The sequence below is a fragment of the Kogia breviceps genome, chromosome 9, assembly GCF_026419965.1.
Source record: "Kogia breviceps isolate mKogBre1 chromosome 9, mKogBre1 haplotype 1, whole genome shotgun sequence".
Classification (NCBI taxonomy): domain Eukaryota; kingdom Metazoa; phylum Chordata; class Mammalia; order Artiodactyla; family Physeteridae; genus Kogia; species Kogia breviceps.
The window spans coordinates 45,314,413-45,330,491 of NC_081318.1; the positions used below are offsets into that span (position 1 = coordinate 45,314,413).

The following is a 16,079-nucleotide window of genomic DNA, read 5'->3' on the forward strand; positions in this document are numbered from 1 at the left end:
CTTGGGCAGAAACTGCCGGTATGGGAATGGCAAAATATCGCCCCCCCGTGGTGGTAGAACTCAAAGCAACCGCCACCCCGGTGACAGTCCGCCAGTACCCTATGAGCAAAGAAGCCCGGGATGGCATTCGTCCTCACAAAGGTTGCTGGAACTAGGGATCCTGGTAAGGTGCCAATCCGCATGGAATACTCCTCTTTTACCAGTTAAAAAGCCAGGAACTAATGATTATCGGCCGGTATAAGACCTACGTGAGGTGAATAAGCGGGTAGCGGACCTCCACCCCACGGTACCCAACCCCTACAATCTCTTAAGTACTCTTCCACCTCAGCACATTTGGTACACTGTTTTGGATCTTAAAGATGCTTTCTTCTGCCTGAGACTCTCCTCTCTCAGCCAGCCCTACTTTGCATTCGAGTGGAAGGATCCAGCTTCTGGGATGTCAGGCCAGCTGACCTGGACTCGCCTACCCCAAGGATTCAAGAACTCCCCCACCATTTTCGACGAGGCTCTCCACCAGGATTTGGCATCTTATAGAGAATCCAATCCTCAGGTAACTCTACTTCAATATGTTGATGACATTCTTTTAGCTGCTGAGACCCAAGAAGACTGCATCAGGGGAACTGAGAGGCTGTTAACAGAACTTGAAACATTGGGATATCGGGCTTCAGCGAAGAAAGCACAAATATGTCAACGACAGGTCAGTTACCTGGGGTACTTGTTAAAAGGAGGACAGAGATGGCTCTCGGAAAGCAGGAAAGACACTGTTGCCCAGATACCGGCCCCCAAGAGTCCCAAACAGGTTAGGGAATTTTTGGGGACGGCCGGATTCTGTAGGCTATGGATTCCAGGGTTTGCTGAATTAGCAGCCCCTTTGTATCCCCTGACCAAGAACAGCATCCCTTTCGCTTGGGGTGATAAAGAACAACGGGCTTTTGACCAAATTAAACGAGCCCTACTATCAGCCCCGGCTTTGGGGCCACCAGATGTTACTAAGCCTTTCCATCTGTACATGGCCGAGAATAAAGGTATCGCAAAGGGAGTACTAACTCAGAAACTGGGCCCCTGGAACCGCCCGGTTGCGTACCTATCAAAGAAATTGGATCCTGTGGCAACAGGATGGCCCGCCTGCTTAAAAATAATCGCCGCCGTGGCCGCTTTGGTCAAAGATGCTGACAAATTGACTTTGGGACAGAACTTAACGATAACAGCCCCCCATGCATTAGAAAGTGTGATTCGTCAGCCACCCGACAGGTGGCTAACAAATGCCAGAATGACTCATTACCAAACCCTGATGTTAAATTCAGACCGTATTAAGTTTACACCAGCCACAGGGCTTAACCCGGCCACCTTGCTGCCTGACCCCGACCTGGAAGGCACCACCGTCATCCATGATTGTCAGGAAGTACTGGCTGCAGCACACGGTAGCAGGCCAGACTTGATGGATCAGCCTCTCCCCGATGCCAACTTTACCTGGTTTACCGATGGAAGCAGTTTCCTAGAAGAAGGTAAGCGTCGGGTGGGAGCAGCTGTGGTAGATGGGAAAGAGGTCATCTGGGCAGCCGCATTACCGCAAGGGACATCGGCCCAACGGGCTGAACTAAGTGCCATGACCAGGGCTTTAGAACTAGCAGAAAACAAAAAGGTAAACATCTACACGGACAGTAGGTACGCATTTGCTACCGCCCACGTCCACGGGGCCATCTACCAACAAAGAGGGTTGCTCACCTCAGCGGGCAAAGAAATTAAGAAGAAAGAAAAAATAGTGGCCCTGCTAGCTGCCCTCATGCTCCCCACTAAAGTCAGCATCATTCATTGCCCCGGGCACCAGAAGGACAATACCCCGGTGACACGGGGCAACAACATGGCAGATAGGGTGGCACGAAAAATGGCGCTAGGGGAAATCATACTAGAACTATCGGACAAGAGTCCTGGGAAACCAAATGACAGGGGAATAACCCCCCCAGCCATAACCAAAGACACATTGTCTCCTCAACAAGCAAAACCCATGCTACAACAGATTCACAGACGGACACACTTGGGAACCAAAAAGATGGTATCCCTACTACACAAGACAGGTTATAATACCCCTGGACTAACCAAATTAGCTGAACAGATTGCACGGGAGTGCATTCCACGCCAACAGGTAAACTCCCATAAAGGAAAACTTGAGAGCGGGAAAAGGCTCAGAGGAGACCGCCCAGGAGCCTATTGGGAGGTCGACTTCACTGAAATATGCCCTGGAAGATATGGTAACAGGTATCTCCTAGTTTTCATAGATACCTTCTCAGGATGGATAGAAGCTTTCCCAACGAAAAAGGAGACAGCTACTGTGGTGACCAAGAAGATCTTAGAAGAAATTTTCCCCCGGTTCGGGGCACCCAAGGTAATAGGGTCCGATAATGGTCCCGCCTTCGTCGCCCAGGTAAGTCAGGGTGTGGCCAAATACCTGGGGACTGATTGGAAATTACATTGTGCCTATAGACCCCAGAGTTCAGGACAGGTAGAAAGAATGAATAGAACTCTAAAAGAGACCCTAACTAAATTGTCCATAGAGACTGGCGGTACAGATTGGACGGTGCTCCTTCCCTTAGCCTGGTTCCGGGCTAGAAATACCCCCTCCCGCTATCATCTCACTCCATTTGAGATACTATACGGGGCCCCACCTCCCCTTCTCACGCTAGGGGAAAAAATAAGTCCTGACTGCCAGAATAACACTGACTTATATGCTAGGCTGTTGGGTCTCCAGTTGGTCCAAAAGGAGGTGTGGTCCCAGCTGGCAGAGGCTTACCGACTGGGGACACCAGCAGAGGCTCACCCCTTCCTAGTCGGAGATTCCATGTACGTCCGTCGGCACAGAACCCAGACACTAGAGCCTCGGTGGAAAGGACCATACAGCGTCCTGCTCACCACCCCCACGGCTATAAAGGTAGACAGCATCGCTGCTTGGATTCACGCCTCACACGTAAAAGCTGCGCCAGCGTCTGCATCATCATCGGAATGGCGGGCCCAAAAGACCAGCAACCCGCTCAAGCTCAAGCTCCTGCGCTCATCAGACTCATAACTCTGACTTTGTTACCCCTACTGGCTGTGAGTAACTTTAGTCCTCACCTGCCCCAGCGCTTAACCTGGCAGGTAATTTCCCAAACTGGAGATATAATATGGTCTGTTAGCCATACCGCTGCCCCTTGGACCTGGTGGCCAGACCTCTTCCCCGACGTTTGTAAATTAGCCATAGGAGCCCCTTCTTGGGATCTAGAAGAACATTACGATCAAAACACTGTCCCTTCCGTGACCTTAAACAGGGGCGACTACTCCGGGATGGGTTGTCATAACTCATATCGAAGAAGCAGGCTCAGGGCCTACCCCTTTTATGTATGCCCTGGGTTCCATCGTCACCGATCCCTGAATTATGCATGTGGGGGAACGGGAAGTTTCTATTGCCAAAGCTGGGGATGTGAAACCACAGGGGACACCTACTGGAAACCCACCTCTAGCTGGGACTTTATCAAGGTAATGGCCAATTACACTCATCATGATGATCTCTGAACTTTTGTATCCGAATGTTCAAACTGGTGCCATCCCCTTAAAATTTCTTTTAGTGAACCGGGGAAGAAAAACAAAAACTGGATAAATGGCCATTCATGGGGTATCAGGTTTTATAAAGGTGGGTATGATGACGGGTTGCTAATGACCATCCTGTTAAAGATTGAAACCCCTACTCCCGTTCCTATGGGCCCCAATCCTGAGATTGGACATTCTCTGCTACCCTTGGCCCCCCCCACAATGCTACCAGGGATAAAAAAACCAGACTTCTAGACCAAGAGAAATAATAATCAAACCCAAAACCCCCCATGACCGAATGCTCTCGTTGGTTCAGGCGGCTTTCGGGGTCCTAAATGCCACAAATCCAGAGGCTACCAAATCATGTTGGCTTTGCTATGCTGCTCCTCCCCCTTATTATGATGCTATAGGATATGGTTCTAATTTTAGTAATGTCAACTCTCCAGATCAATGTCGATGGAAACAAGAAGGAAATAGTAAATTGACCCTGTCTTCAGTATCAGGAAACGGTACATGTGTAGGAACGCAACGCCCCCCCCCACCTCCCCCCGTCCCATCGACATCTCTGTCGATGGGACATCTCTGAGCCTCCCACAGTGCTCAGGATATCTCCTCCCTCCTCAGGACGGATGGTGGGCATGTAGCACAGGACTGACCCCTTGCATTTCTCTAGAGGTCCTCAATGCTTCAACCGACTTTTGTGTGTTAGTCCAGCTGGTCCCCAGACTCATCTATCACTCGGATTCATCCTTTCTAGACGAATATGAAGGCAAAAGGAGATTTAAGAGGGAGCCCGTAACCCTCACCCTGGCTGTACTCCTAGGACTAGGAATGGCAGCCGGAGTAGGAACAGGTGCAACAGCCCTCATCCAACAACCTCACTACTATGTTAACTTAAGACAGGCTGTAGATATCGACCTCCAGGCATTAGAAAGTTCCATAACTCAGTTAAAAGAATCACTCACCTCGCTCACAGAAATGGTAATGCACAACAGGAGGGGACTAGACCTGCTGTTCCTTAAGGAAGGTGGACTATGTGCCGCACTAAAAGAAGAGTGCTGTTTTTATATTGATCATTCTGGGGCTATCACCAAAACTATGGACAAGCTTAGGGAGCGCTTAGATAAAAGGCAACAAGACAGGGAAAATCAAAAAGGATGGTTCCAATCATGGTTTGATAAATCTCCCTGGGTTACTACTTTAATTTCCACCTTGTTAGGACCCCTCATTATTTTGTTGTTGCTCTTAACTTTTGGAGCATGCATTTTAAATCGCTTGATAGCCTTTATCAGACAGCGTGTCAGTACGGTACAGGTGTTAATGTTAAGACAACACTACCAAAGCCTACAAAAAGAAGCTGAAATTCCATGATTGAAATTAATTGCAAAAAGAAAAGGGGGGAATGTAGGGCCTTAACTATACTCACACCCCTACTTCCCTATCGATACCCACGAACTTTTGTTGGGCTTTCCGGCTGGCGGATACAAATAAGATACTGGAATGTCCCCCTGGGCAGAAACCGTTCCGAGACAAAGGCCTGGGAAACAGGACATGTCTGAGACATGCCCTAACCGCGAGCAAACAAGTATGGCGGGGGGTAAGAACGCTTAAGCCAATGAGTTTAAAGGTCGCCCATGTGACTCAACCCCCCACCACAAAAACACGAAAATGTAAAGTAGGCATCCGACAGCTAACCAATCAAGGAACTAGAGCCAAGTCCCCACTCCGGTCCGAAACAAACAAACCAATCAGAAAAACCCTCGATATATCCACACTCTGCATAATGAAAACTGAAACCTGTAAAATGTATGTGATTGCGCTTGGGGGGGGTTCCTCTTCGGCCTCCTGCGTGAGGACCAAGGAACCCCGGTGCACCGGCTCCTAATAAACCTCTTGCGTGTTGCAACGACTCTCAACTCTTGGCGGTTCTTGGGCGAGCTGGGACCCCTCGGAGACCGTTCAGGTCTAACACACTGATCATGGTGCTTCTTAAAAGATGAAATTCTTTGACAACTTTTAATTTCTACAATAGTTATTGACATTTTTGGATTCCTACTTCTTGAATTAATGGAAATACTTTCTTATTTTCTAATGTTGTCAGTCAAATAAATCATTTGTTTTCATTCTACAGTCTCTGAAAAGAACAAAGACTAAGTTCCTGCCTCTCGTCATAGTTTTGGCTTTATTTCATAAATTTTTGTATGTACTTTTTTTTTCTTGAATTCTACTCTATCTAATAATAATAATGTTGGAATTCCTGTTTTCTTTTTGTTTACTTGAGCATACTTTTTGGTATATTTTTGCCCATTCATTTTTCTTTTAACTTTTCTGTGATTCTTTATTTTAAATGTCATTAAATTATTTTAATGACCTTTGAGTCTTTTCCTTTGTTAGATCCATTTATTATATCTATAACCATTTTCATAAAATATGATCTTGGTCTTATGGTTCGTAATTTTATGTTATCTACTTTTATAATTGTGATTGATGTAGTAAGCATATGGCATACTTGATGCAAACCTTCTCTCTCTCTTTTTTTTTAAATAGGCATCACTAATAGTCCATACTGGTCTTTTCTGCTGAGCTGGGATTTAGCCTCAGAATATTTATCAGTTCAACATTACTAAAGGCTAATACTAATCAATGAGAATTGGGACACAAGTTATAATCTATTTGCTATTCTTGTTGTATAAATAAAGACCATAACTTCACATTTAAGCTGACCTGATTTCGAATTGCATCATAAATAGCTATCTCAGAGACTTAATCGAGGATTAAAGGAGATAATATAGAACACGTAGCCTAGTGCCTGGCACTCAATATTTGTTAGTATCATTAATATGATTAATTTTCAATGATTATTCTTTTGCCAGGTGGACTATATTTTCTTAGGTTGCTTTTTTCCTCTGGTAATTCATAAGCCGTATAGTGTGTTTTAAAATTTAATTAATGGTAACTTTAAAAGTTCAAACATATTTCACACTGTGATTTTCAAGAATTATCAAGAATTATCCATGTCTGTTGACTGCCCAATTATCAGTATTTGTTGATAATTTTATTTTCTTCTGCATTCAGCTTTCTGTGATATGATCTAGGATTTTAGATCTAGAATGTTGTTGTTAAATTATTTTTTTCATGTGCCTTCTTTTTAAGAATTTTCATGACATTTGGATTACATCTGTATAATTTACATTTCCTTCTACTTTGCCTTGCTTATCCTCTTAAACAGGATTCCTCATTTGGTAGGCTGGTATACATCTTTGAGAAAGAAAATGTGGGTGCTCTACTTCCTGAGAGTTTGCTTATCTGAAATGTTGCTTCACAATTATGTGACAATTTAAAAAGGTATAAAATTCTTGAGTTGCAGAATATCTACTTTAAAATGAAACTGATGTGCTCTTATCCTCTGGTTTCTGCTGAGAGGTGAGTGTGAAAAACCTTCTCTATTGGTCTCATGGTCTGACCATATTTTACAGTCATTTTTTGCCCTGTCTTTCCTCCAGGTTTTCACTTGTGTTCAGTCAATGGGAGGCACTGGTAGAGATTGAAGGGCAGGAGAAAGAACACTGAGTACTTACTTACCACCACTTCCTTTGGGGTACTATTTGAAAATAGCTGCACTCCTTTACGGTGAGATCTCCAGGTAAAGTGTTTTCCTTCTAAAGCTTCCACTTTTACCAGGATCCAGTAACATGATTGTTTCCCACTGTTTTTTCAGACCTAGGAGTGGTAATTGCTTTCTGCTCTTCCTAGCCTAGGGGTGCTTCCCCATCTCTTATTGGTTCCTTGAATTCAGCCCACCTCAGTAAATAGTTCCTTTTCAAACCTCTCTTCAGTTAAACTTTTTTGAATATGCTATTGCTTTTCTGTCTGAGTGAAACATCCAGGGCAATCACCCAGATAACTAAAAATGCTTTGCCATGGCTAATCTAGTATTCTCATAGCATTGTATCTTTTATTTTATTTAAAATTTAAAAATTTTATTTATTTATATATTTATCTGGCCATACTGTATGTTCAATCTTAGTTCCCTGACCAGGGATCAAACCTGGGCCCTCGGCAGTGAGAGCACAGAGCCCTAATCACTGGGCTGCAAGGGAACTCCCAGTATCTTTAAATTTTAATCCTCATTAATCTCCTTTTTTTTTTTTAAAAAAAAAAAAAAGGAGGTTTGGGTTTTTAGGGACCTTAATCCACTGAAGCTTGTTGGAAAGATGGACAGAGCATTGAGACCCTGCCCTCCATATCTGTCATATTTAATCCCTTTCACCTCTTTGCCTTGTTCATTTTGATTTTTCTCTAAAGAATGTCTTTCATGTCACTCTTTTTTTATTGCACTACCAATGTTATTTTTTACTACTTCAAAATCATTTTAAATTCTGGTAAAAATTATTTTGTATATTGTCATTCATTTACTTGACAACTATATTACTGATTGGCTACTCTGTGCCAGGCTTTGGATGAATAATGGAGAGACCTGAAAGACACAGACAAGGCTTTGAGGAACTTGTCTAGTTGACAAGGCACAGATTATGGGTAAAATAGATGGTAAAGAAAAATGCTAAAAGTGCCTTTTAATTTAATTTGATAGCAATAAAAAATACCCCAGAAGATCTTTTACAACATATGTTTTAGAAACACATAATTTATAAGACATGCCTCCTTAGCAATGAAATAAAATAATTTTAAAGCTGATGACGAGCCACCATCTAGAAAAAAGCTTGCTATATTTATTCATTTCCAGAAATATTTATCTATTGAGTGCTTACTGTGAGTTAGGCAGTGTTCTAGATTCAGAGGATACAATGGTGAATAAGATTGTGTCTCTCCTTGGCAGAGTTCAGTCAAATGTTCTGAGAATGAACTCTGAGGATGTTGGTAGCCCTTACAAAGAGTAAAATAGCCGTATAACAGAGTCTTTGTACACTTTAAAAACTAAGTCCTTTTATCTGGGGCTCCAGAAGCACTGGCTCCTCTTTAAAGCATGGTTTCACTGACATGTGTAAATGATTTGGATTCAAATGCTAAAAACTCTTCAGAAGAGAAACCCTGAATACCTACTACAGGGGGAAAAATCAAGTGAAGATATTGTATGCAGTTTTGTGATATTCATGATAGCAAAGGGAAGCATGAAAACAAATAAGAAATATAATCACGGATCTATAAATAGTGAAATGCAAACACAAGTATATGAGAAAAACTTATTTCTACCTAGTAGCACCACATAAGTGATGGCAATTGAAGTATGATTAATGGTAGCACTCAGAACGAGGTTACACACCCAAACTTAAAGCGTGATTGTGGTCATGTAAGGCCTCAACTGTAGTCACATCCCCACCATCCCCACTTCCCTATCGATAACGAGAACTTTTGGGGCTGTTCAGCTGGCAGGTGTAGATAAGATACTGGAGTGTCCCTTTGGGCATAAACAATTCCGAGAAAGGGACAGGACGCACCCTTATAAGAAAAAGGCTTGAAAAACAGGACAGGCCCGAACCGCAAAAACAGGCAAGAACGCCTAAGCCAATCAATTTAAAGGTCACCCCGTTTACCCAATCACTACAAAACTCCAGATGTACCCGCCCTATGAGTAAAATAAACCTATAAAATGTGTGTGATTCCGCTTTTGGGGGTTCCTCATCGGCCTCCTGCGTGAGGACCAGGGAACCCCGATGCATTGGCTTCTAATAAACCTCTTGCGTGTTGCAGCGGCTCTCGACTCTTGGCGGTTCTTGGGCGAGTGGAATCCCTCGGAGACCGTTTAGGTCTAACATCTGGGGGCTCGTCCAGGATCCCCACTCGCCCCCGGGTCACAAGAACATCGGGAGTCGGAGGTATCAGGTAGGCAGGCCGGAGCCTGATTGTTTGTCTGTCTGTCTCCTATCCTCTGTTAGCCGCCATCAGGACGAAGTCATGCGAACTGGCTCGCTGTGAAATCTGTATTGGACTCCTGGCTAGGCAGACGTGCCAATAGCTGGTGTCCACGGACCCTGGGGGACGCCCTAGTGGTCCATCTGGAAGGAGAAACAAATCTTGTTTCCCCTTCACCTGGTCCTGGCAGGTTATACAAACTGCCATCTGAATCTGAGTTGGTTTCAGTTTTAAAACGAGCTCGCGGCGGCAATATTAACGTGTGTCTCCTGAAATTTTATTGTTCTCCTGTGCTCTATCTTTCTCCTGACGGACGATAATGGGACAAACTGTGACGACTCCTCTCTCTCTCACCCTAAGCCACCGGACCGAAGTTAGGGCTAGGGCCCACAACCTTTCGGTAGAAGTAAGGAGAGGGAAATGGCAGACGCTGTGTACCTCTGAGTGGCCTACATTTCAGACAGGGTGGCCACCCGAGGGATCCTTTCTGTTAGATAAAATCAGGCTAGTCAAATCTAGGGTCTTTCACACAGGACCCCACGGACACCCAGACCAGATATCATATATCTTGGTCTGGGAGGATCTGGTTCTCTCCCCACCTCCGTGGGTCCGGCCCTTTGTTCCCTCAACAGGCATGTCTGCATGCGCACCAGCACGGTCGGAAGTACTGGCTCTGAAGAAAGCCCCAGGCTCCAAAAAGTCATCTGCAGTCCCGGACCCACCAAAGGCGATATATCCAGACTTGCAGTCCGATCTGCTTCTCCTCGATCCCCCACCACCTTACCCTCCAGCCCTAGACCCCATACCGCCTCCCGATCCCCCAGCTCCACAACCCTCCGCACCAATAGGGCCACCTGTTGTGGCAGAGGGGGCGGTCCCTCGGCGGGCACCAGGAGCCAGAGGGGTATGTCCCCGGACTCTACCACCCTACCCCTTAGAGAATATTGCCCCCCCGATAACCACGGAATAGGCCCCTCCAATACTGGCCCTTTTCCTCTGCAGATCTTTATAACTGGAAGATGCATAACCCTACTTTCTCTGAAAATCCACAGGCTCTCACTGCTCTAATAGAGTCTCTTGTCTTCTCCCACCAACCCACCTGGGACGATTGTCAACAGCTCCTCCAGACTCTCCTCACAACCGAGGACAGACAACGGGTTCTCTTGGAGGCTAGAAAGAATGTGTTAGGCGCCAATGGGCCACCTACCCAGTTGCCTAACGAGATTGATGCCGGCTTTCCACTCGTCAGGCCGAATTGGGACTTTAATACCCCAGAAGGTAAGGAGCGCCTGAAAATGTATCGCCAGGCTCTGGTGGCGGGTCTCCATGGAGCGGCCAGGCACCCCACGAATTAGGCCAAGGTAAGAGAGGTAACTCAGGGGCCCCAGGAATCGCCAAGCGTGTTCTTAGAACGATTAATGGAGGCTTTTAGACGGTTCACTCCTTATGATCCAACCTCTGAAGAACATAAGGCCACCGTAGCAATGGCCTTTATTGACCAGGCGGCCCCTGATATTAGAAGGAAGTTACAAAGACTGGACGGCCTACAAGGCTTCTCCCTTCAGGATTTAGTGTAGGAGGCAGATAAAGTATATAATAAGAGGGAAACAGAAGAGGAAAGGGAAGAAAGAAAGCAGAAGGAGCAAGAGGCCCGCGAATTAAGGCGGGACAAGCGGCAAGAGAAAAATTTGAGTAAGATACTGGCCACTGGAGTCAGAGGAGAAAATATTAGAGACAGAAATAGACAGGAAGGGCGGACAATGGATAGAAGGCGACCATTAGACAAGGATCAATGTGCCTACTGTAAAGAAAAAGGTCATTGGGCAAGAGAATGCCCTAAAAAGAAGAATGGGGGAAAACCAACCAGAGACAAAATTTTTACCCTGGAAGAGGAAGATTAGGGAAGTCAGGGCTCGGACCCTCTCCCCGAGCCCAGGGTAACTCTTAAAGTGGAGGGGGAACCCGTCCAGTTCTTGGTGGACACCGGAGCTCAGCACTCAGTGCTCCTCCACCCAAAAGGCCCCCTCTCAACTAAAAGGTCATGGGTCCAGGGGGCTACAGGAAATAAGCAGTACTCCTGGACCACACGAAGGACAGTAGACCTTGGGGTGGGACAAGTAACCCACTCATTCTTGGTCATACCTGAGTGCCCATACCCTCTGCTAGGCAGGGAGGGACTTACTCTCTAAGGTGGGGGCCCAGATCCACTTTCAACCAGAAGGGCCCACTATAACTGACAACCAAGGGAGATTACTCCAAATTTTGACTATGAAGCTGGAAGATGAACATAGGTTATGTGAAGTGCCCTCGCCTCCAGTAGTTGACATGCAGGATTGGGTGACCAGGTTTCCACAGGCTTGGGCAGAAACTGCCGGTATGGGAATGGCAAAATATCGCCCCCCCGTGGTGGGAGAACTCAAAGCAACCGCCACCCCGGTGACAGTCCGCCAGTACCCTATGAGCAAAGAAGCCCGGGATGGCATTCGTCCTCACAAAGGTTGCTGGAACTAGGGATCCTGGTAAGGTGCCAATCCGCATGGAATACTCCTCTTTTACCAGTTAAAAAGCCAGGAACTAATGATTACCGGCCGGTACAAGACCTACGTGAGGTAAATAAGCGGGTAGCGGACCTCCATCCCACGGTACCCAAACCCTACAATCTCTTGAGTACTCTTCCACCTCAGCACACTTGGTACACTGTTCTGGATCTTAAAGATGCTTTCTTCTGCTTGAGACTCTCCTCTCTCAGCCAGTCCTACTTTGCCTTCGAGTGGAAGGATCCAGCCTCTGGAATGTCAGGTCAACTGACCTGTACTCGCCTGCCACAAGGATTCAAGAACTACCCCACCATTTTCGACGAGGCTCTCCACCAGGATTTGGCATCTTATAGAGAATCCAATCCTCAGGTAACTCTCCTTCAATATGTTGATGACCTTCTTTTAGCGGCAGAGACCCAAGAAGACTGCATCAGGGGAACTGAGAAGCTGTTAACAGAGCTTGAGACATTGGGATATCGGGCTTCAGCAAAGAAAGCACAAATATGCCAACAACAGGTCAGGTACCTGGGGTATTTGTTAAAAGGAGGACAGAGATGGCTCTCGGAAAGCAGGAAAAGTACCGTCGCCCGGATACCGGCCCCCAAGAATCCCAAACAGGTTAGGGAATTTGGGGGGACAGCCGGATTCTGTAGCCTATGGATTCCAGGGTTTGCTGAATTAGCAGCCCCTTTGTATCCCCTGACCAAAAACGGCATCCCTTTCGCTTGGGGTGATAAAGAACAACGGGCCTTCGACCAAATTAAACGAGCCCTACTATCAGCCCCGGCTCTGGGGCTACCAGATGTAACTAAGCCTTTCCATCTGTTCATGGCCTAGAATAAAGGTATCGCAAAGGGAGTACTAACTCAGAAACTGGGCCCCTGGAATCGCCCGGTTGCGTACCTATCAAAGAAATTGGATCCTGTGGCAACAGGATGGCCCGCCTGCTTAAAAATAATCGCCGCTGTAGCCGCCTTGGTCAAAGATGCTGACAAATTGACTTTGGGGCAGAACTTAACGATAACAGCCCCCCATGCACTAGAAAGTGTGATTCGCCAACCGCCCGACAGGTGGCTAACAAATGCCAGAATGACTCATTACCAGACCCTGCTGTTAAATTCAGACCGTATTAAGTTTACACCAGCCACAGGGCTTAACCCGGCCACCTTGCTGCCTGACCCCGACCTGGAAGGCACCACCGTCATCCATGATTGTCAGGAAGTACTGGCTGCAGCACACGGTAGCAGGCCAGACTTGATGGATCAGCCTCTCCCCGATGCCAACGTTACCTGGTTCACTGATGGAAGCAGTTTCCTAGAAGAAGGTAAGCGTCGGGCGGGAGCAGCCGTGGTAGACGGGTAAGAGGTCATCTGGGCAGAGGCATTACCGCAAGGGACATCGGCCCAGCGGGCTGAACTAAGTGCCATGACCAGGGCATTAGAACTAGCAGAAAACAAAAAGGTAAACATCTACACGGACAGTAGGTACGCATTTGCTACCGCCCACGTCCACGGGGCCATCTACCAACAAAGAGTGTTGCTCACCTCGGCAGGCAAAGAAATTAAGAAGAAAGAAGAAATAGTGGCCCTGCTAGCTGCCCTCATGCTCCCCACTAAAGTCAGCATCATTCATTGCCCCGGGCACCAGAAGGACAATACCCCGGTGACAAGAGGTAATAACATGGCAGATAGAGTGGCACGAAAAGTGGCGCTAGGGGAAATCATACTAGAACTATCGGACAAGAGTCCTGGGGAACCAAATGACAAGGGAATAACCCCCCCAGCCATAACCAAAGAAACATTGTCTCTTCAACAAGCAAAACCCATGCTACAACAGATTCATAGATGGACACACTTGGGAACCAAAAAGATGGTATCCCTACTACACAAGGCAGGTTATAATACCCCTGGACTAACCAAATTAGCTGAACAGATTGCACGGGAGTGCATTCCATGCCAACAGGTAAACTCCCATAAAGGAAAACTTGAGAGCGGGAAAAGGCTCAGAGGAGACCGCCCAGGAACCTATTGGGAGGTCGACTTCACTGAAATACGCCCTGGAAGATATGGTAACAGGTATCTCCTAGTTTTCATAGATACCTTCTCAGGATGGATAGAAGCTTTCCCAACGAAAAAGGAGACATCTACTGTGGTAGCCAAAAAGATCTTAGAAGAAATTTTCCCCCGGTTCGGGGCACCCAAGGTAACAGGGTCCGATACTGGTCCCGCCTTCGTCACCCAGGTAAGTCAGGGTGTGGCCAAATACCTGGGGACCGATTGGAAATTACATTGTGCCTATAGACCCCAGAGTTCAGGACAGGTAGAAAGAATGAATAGAACTCTAAAAGAGACCCTAACTAAATTGTCCATAGAGACTGGCGGTACAGATTGGATGGTGCTCCTTCCCTTAGCCCTGTTTCGGGCTAGAAATACCCCCTCCTCCTGCTATCATCTCACTCCATTTGAGATACTATACGGGGCCCCACCTCCCCTTCTCACGCTCGGGAAAGGAATAAGTCCTGACTGCCAGAATAACACTGACTTATATGCTAGGCTATTGGGACTCCAGTTGGTCCAGAAGGAAGTGTGGTCCCAGCTGGCAGAGGCTTACCGACCGGGGACATCAGCAGAGGCTCACCCGTTCCAAGTTGGAGATTCCGTGTATGTCCGTCGACACCGAACCCAGACGCTAGAGCCTCGGTGGAAAGGACCATACATCGTCCTGCTCACCACCCCCACGGCTATAAAGGTAGACGGCATCGCTGCTTGGATTCACGCCTCCCACGTAAAAGCTGCGCCAGCGTCTGCATCATCATCAGAATGCCGGGTCCAAAAGACCAGCAACCCGCTCAAGCTCAAGCTCCTGCGCTCATCAGACTCATAACTCTGACTTTGTTACCCCTACTGGCTGTGAGTAACTTTAGTCCTCACCTGCCCCAGCGCTTAACCTGGCAGGTAATTTCCCAAACTGGAGATGTAATATGGTCTGTTAGCCATACCACTGCCCCTTGGACCTGGTGGCCAGACCTCTTTCCCGATATTTGTAAATTGGCCCTGGAAACCCTCGGCTGGGATCTAGAAGGATGTTACAATCAACAAACTGTCCCGACTCAACCTTCCCCGCCCGGGGGGGGACGTCCAAAATTAATATGGGGGGCAGGTTGTTCAACCCAGAGTCGGAGAAACATGCTCAGGGCCCTCTCCTTTTATATATGCCCCGGGTTCCATCGTCACCGATCCCTGAATTATCAATGCGGGGGGAAAGAACATTTCTATTGCAAAAGCTGGGGATGTGAAACCACAGGGGACACCTACTGGAAGCCCACCTCTAGCTGAGACTTTATCAAGGTAATGGCCACATACACCCATCAGAAAAATAGCCACTGGGCCAACGTGCCCGAATGTTCAAACTGGTGCCATCCCCTTAAAATTTCTTTTAGTGAACCTGGGAAAAAAAACAAAAATTGGGCAAATGGCCATTCATGGGGTATCAGGTATTACACACCTGATATTTTTTCATATGATGATGGGTTGCTAATGACCATCAATTTAAAGATCGAAACCCCTACTCCCGTTCCTGTAGGCCCCAATCCTGAGATTGGGCACTCTCTGGTACCCTTGGCCCCACCCACAATGCTACCAGGGATAAGAAACCAGACTTCTGGACCAAGGAAAATAACAATCGAACCCAAAACCCCCCGGGACCGAATGCTCTCGTTGGTTCAGGCGGCTTTCGGGTTCCTAAATGCCACAAATCCAGAGGCTACCAAATTATGTTGGCTTTGCTATGCTGCTCCTCCCCCTTATTATGATGCTATAGGATATGGTTCTAATTTTAGTAATGTCAACTCTCCAGATCAATGTCGATGGAAACAAGAAGGAAATAGTAAATTGACCCTGTCTTCAGTATCAGGAAACGGTACATGTGTAGAAACGCCCCCCCCCCCGTCCCATCGACATCTCTGTACCAATTCAAGCCTCCCACAGGGCTCAGGATATCTCCTCCCTCCTCAGGACGGATGGTGGGCATGTAGCACAGGACTGACCCCTTGCATTTCTCTAGAGGTCCTCAATGCTTCAACCGACTTTTGTGTGTTAGTCCAGCTGGTCC

General features: G+C 46.9%; 1 protein-coding gene and 1 long non-coding RNA gene across 2 annotated transcripts in view; one reads left to right on the top strand and one right to left on the bottom strand.

Annotated features, from left to right (window-relative positions):
- Positions 1-16,079, bottom strand: part of ITPRID1 (ITPR interacting domain containing 1) — a 194,520-nt gene that overhangs the window by 36,247 nt on the left and 142,194 nt on the right.
- Positions 6,788-9,435, top strand: LOC131762661 (uncharacterized). The gene is made up of 3 exons (XR_010841993.1): positions 6,788-6,984; positions 7,065-7,204; positions 9,271-9,435. It is a non-coding gene; the product is annotated as an uncharacterized lncRNA (long non-coding RNA).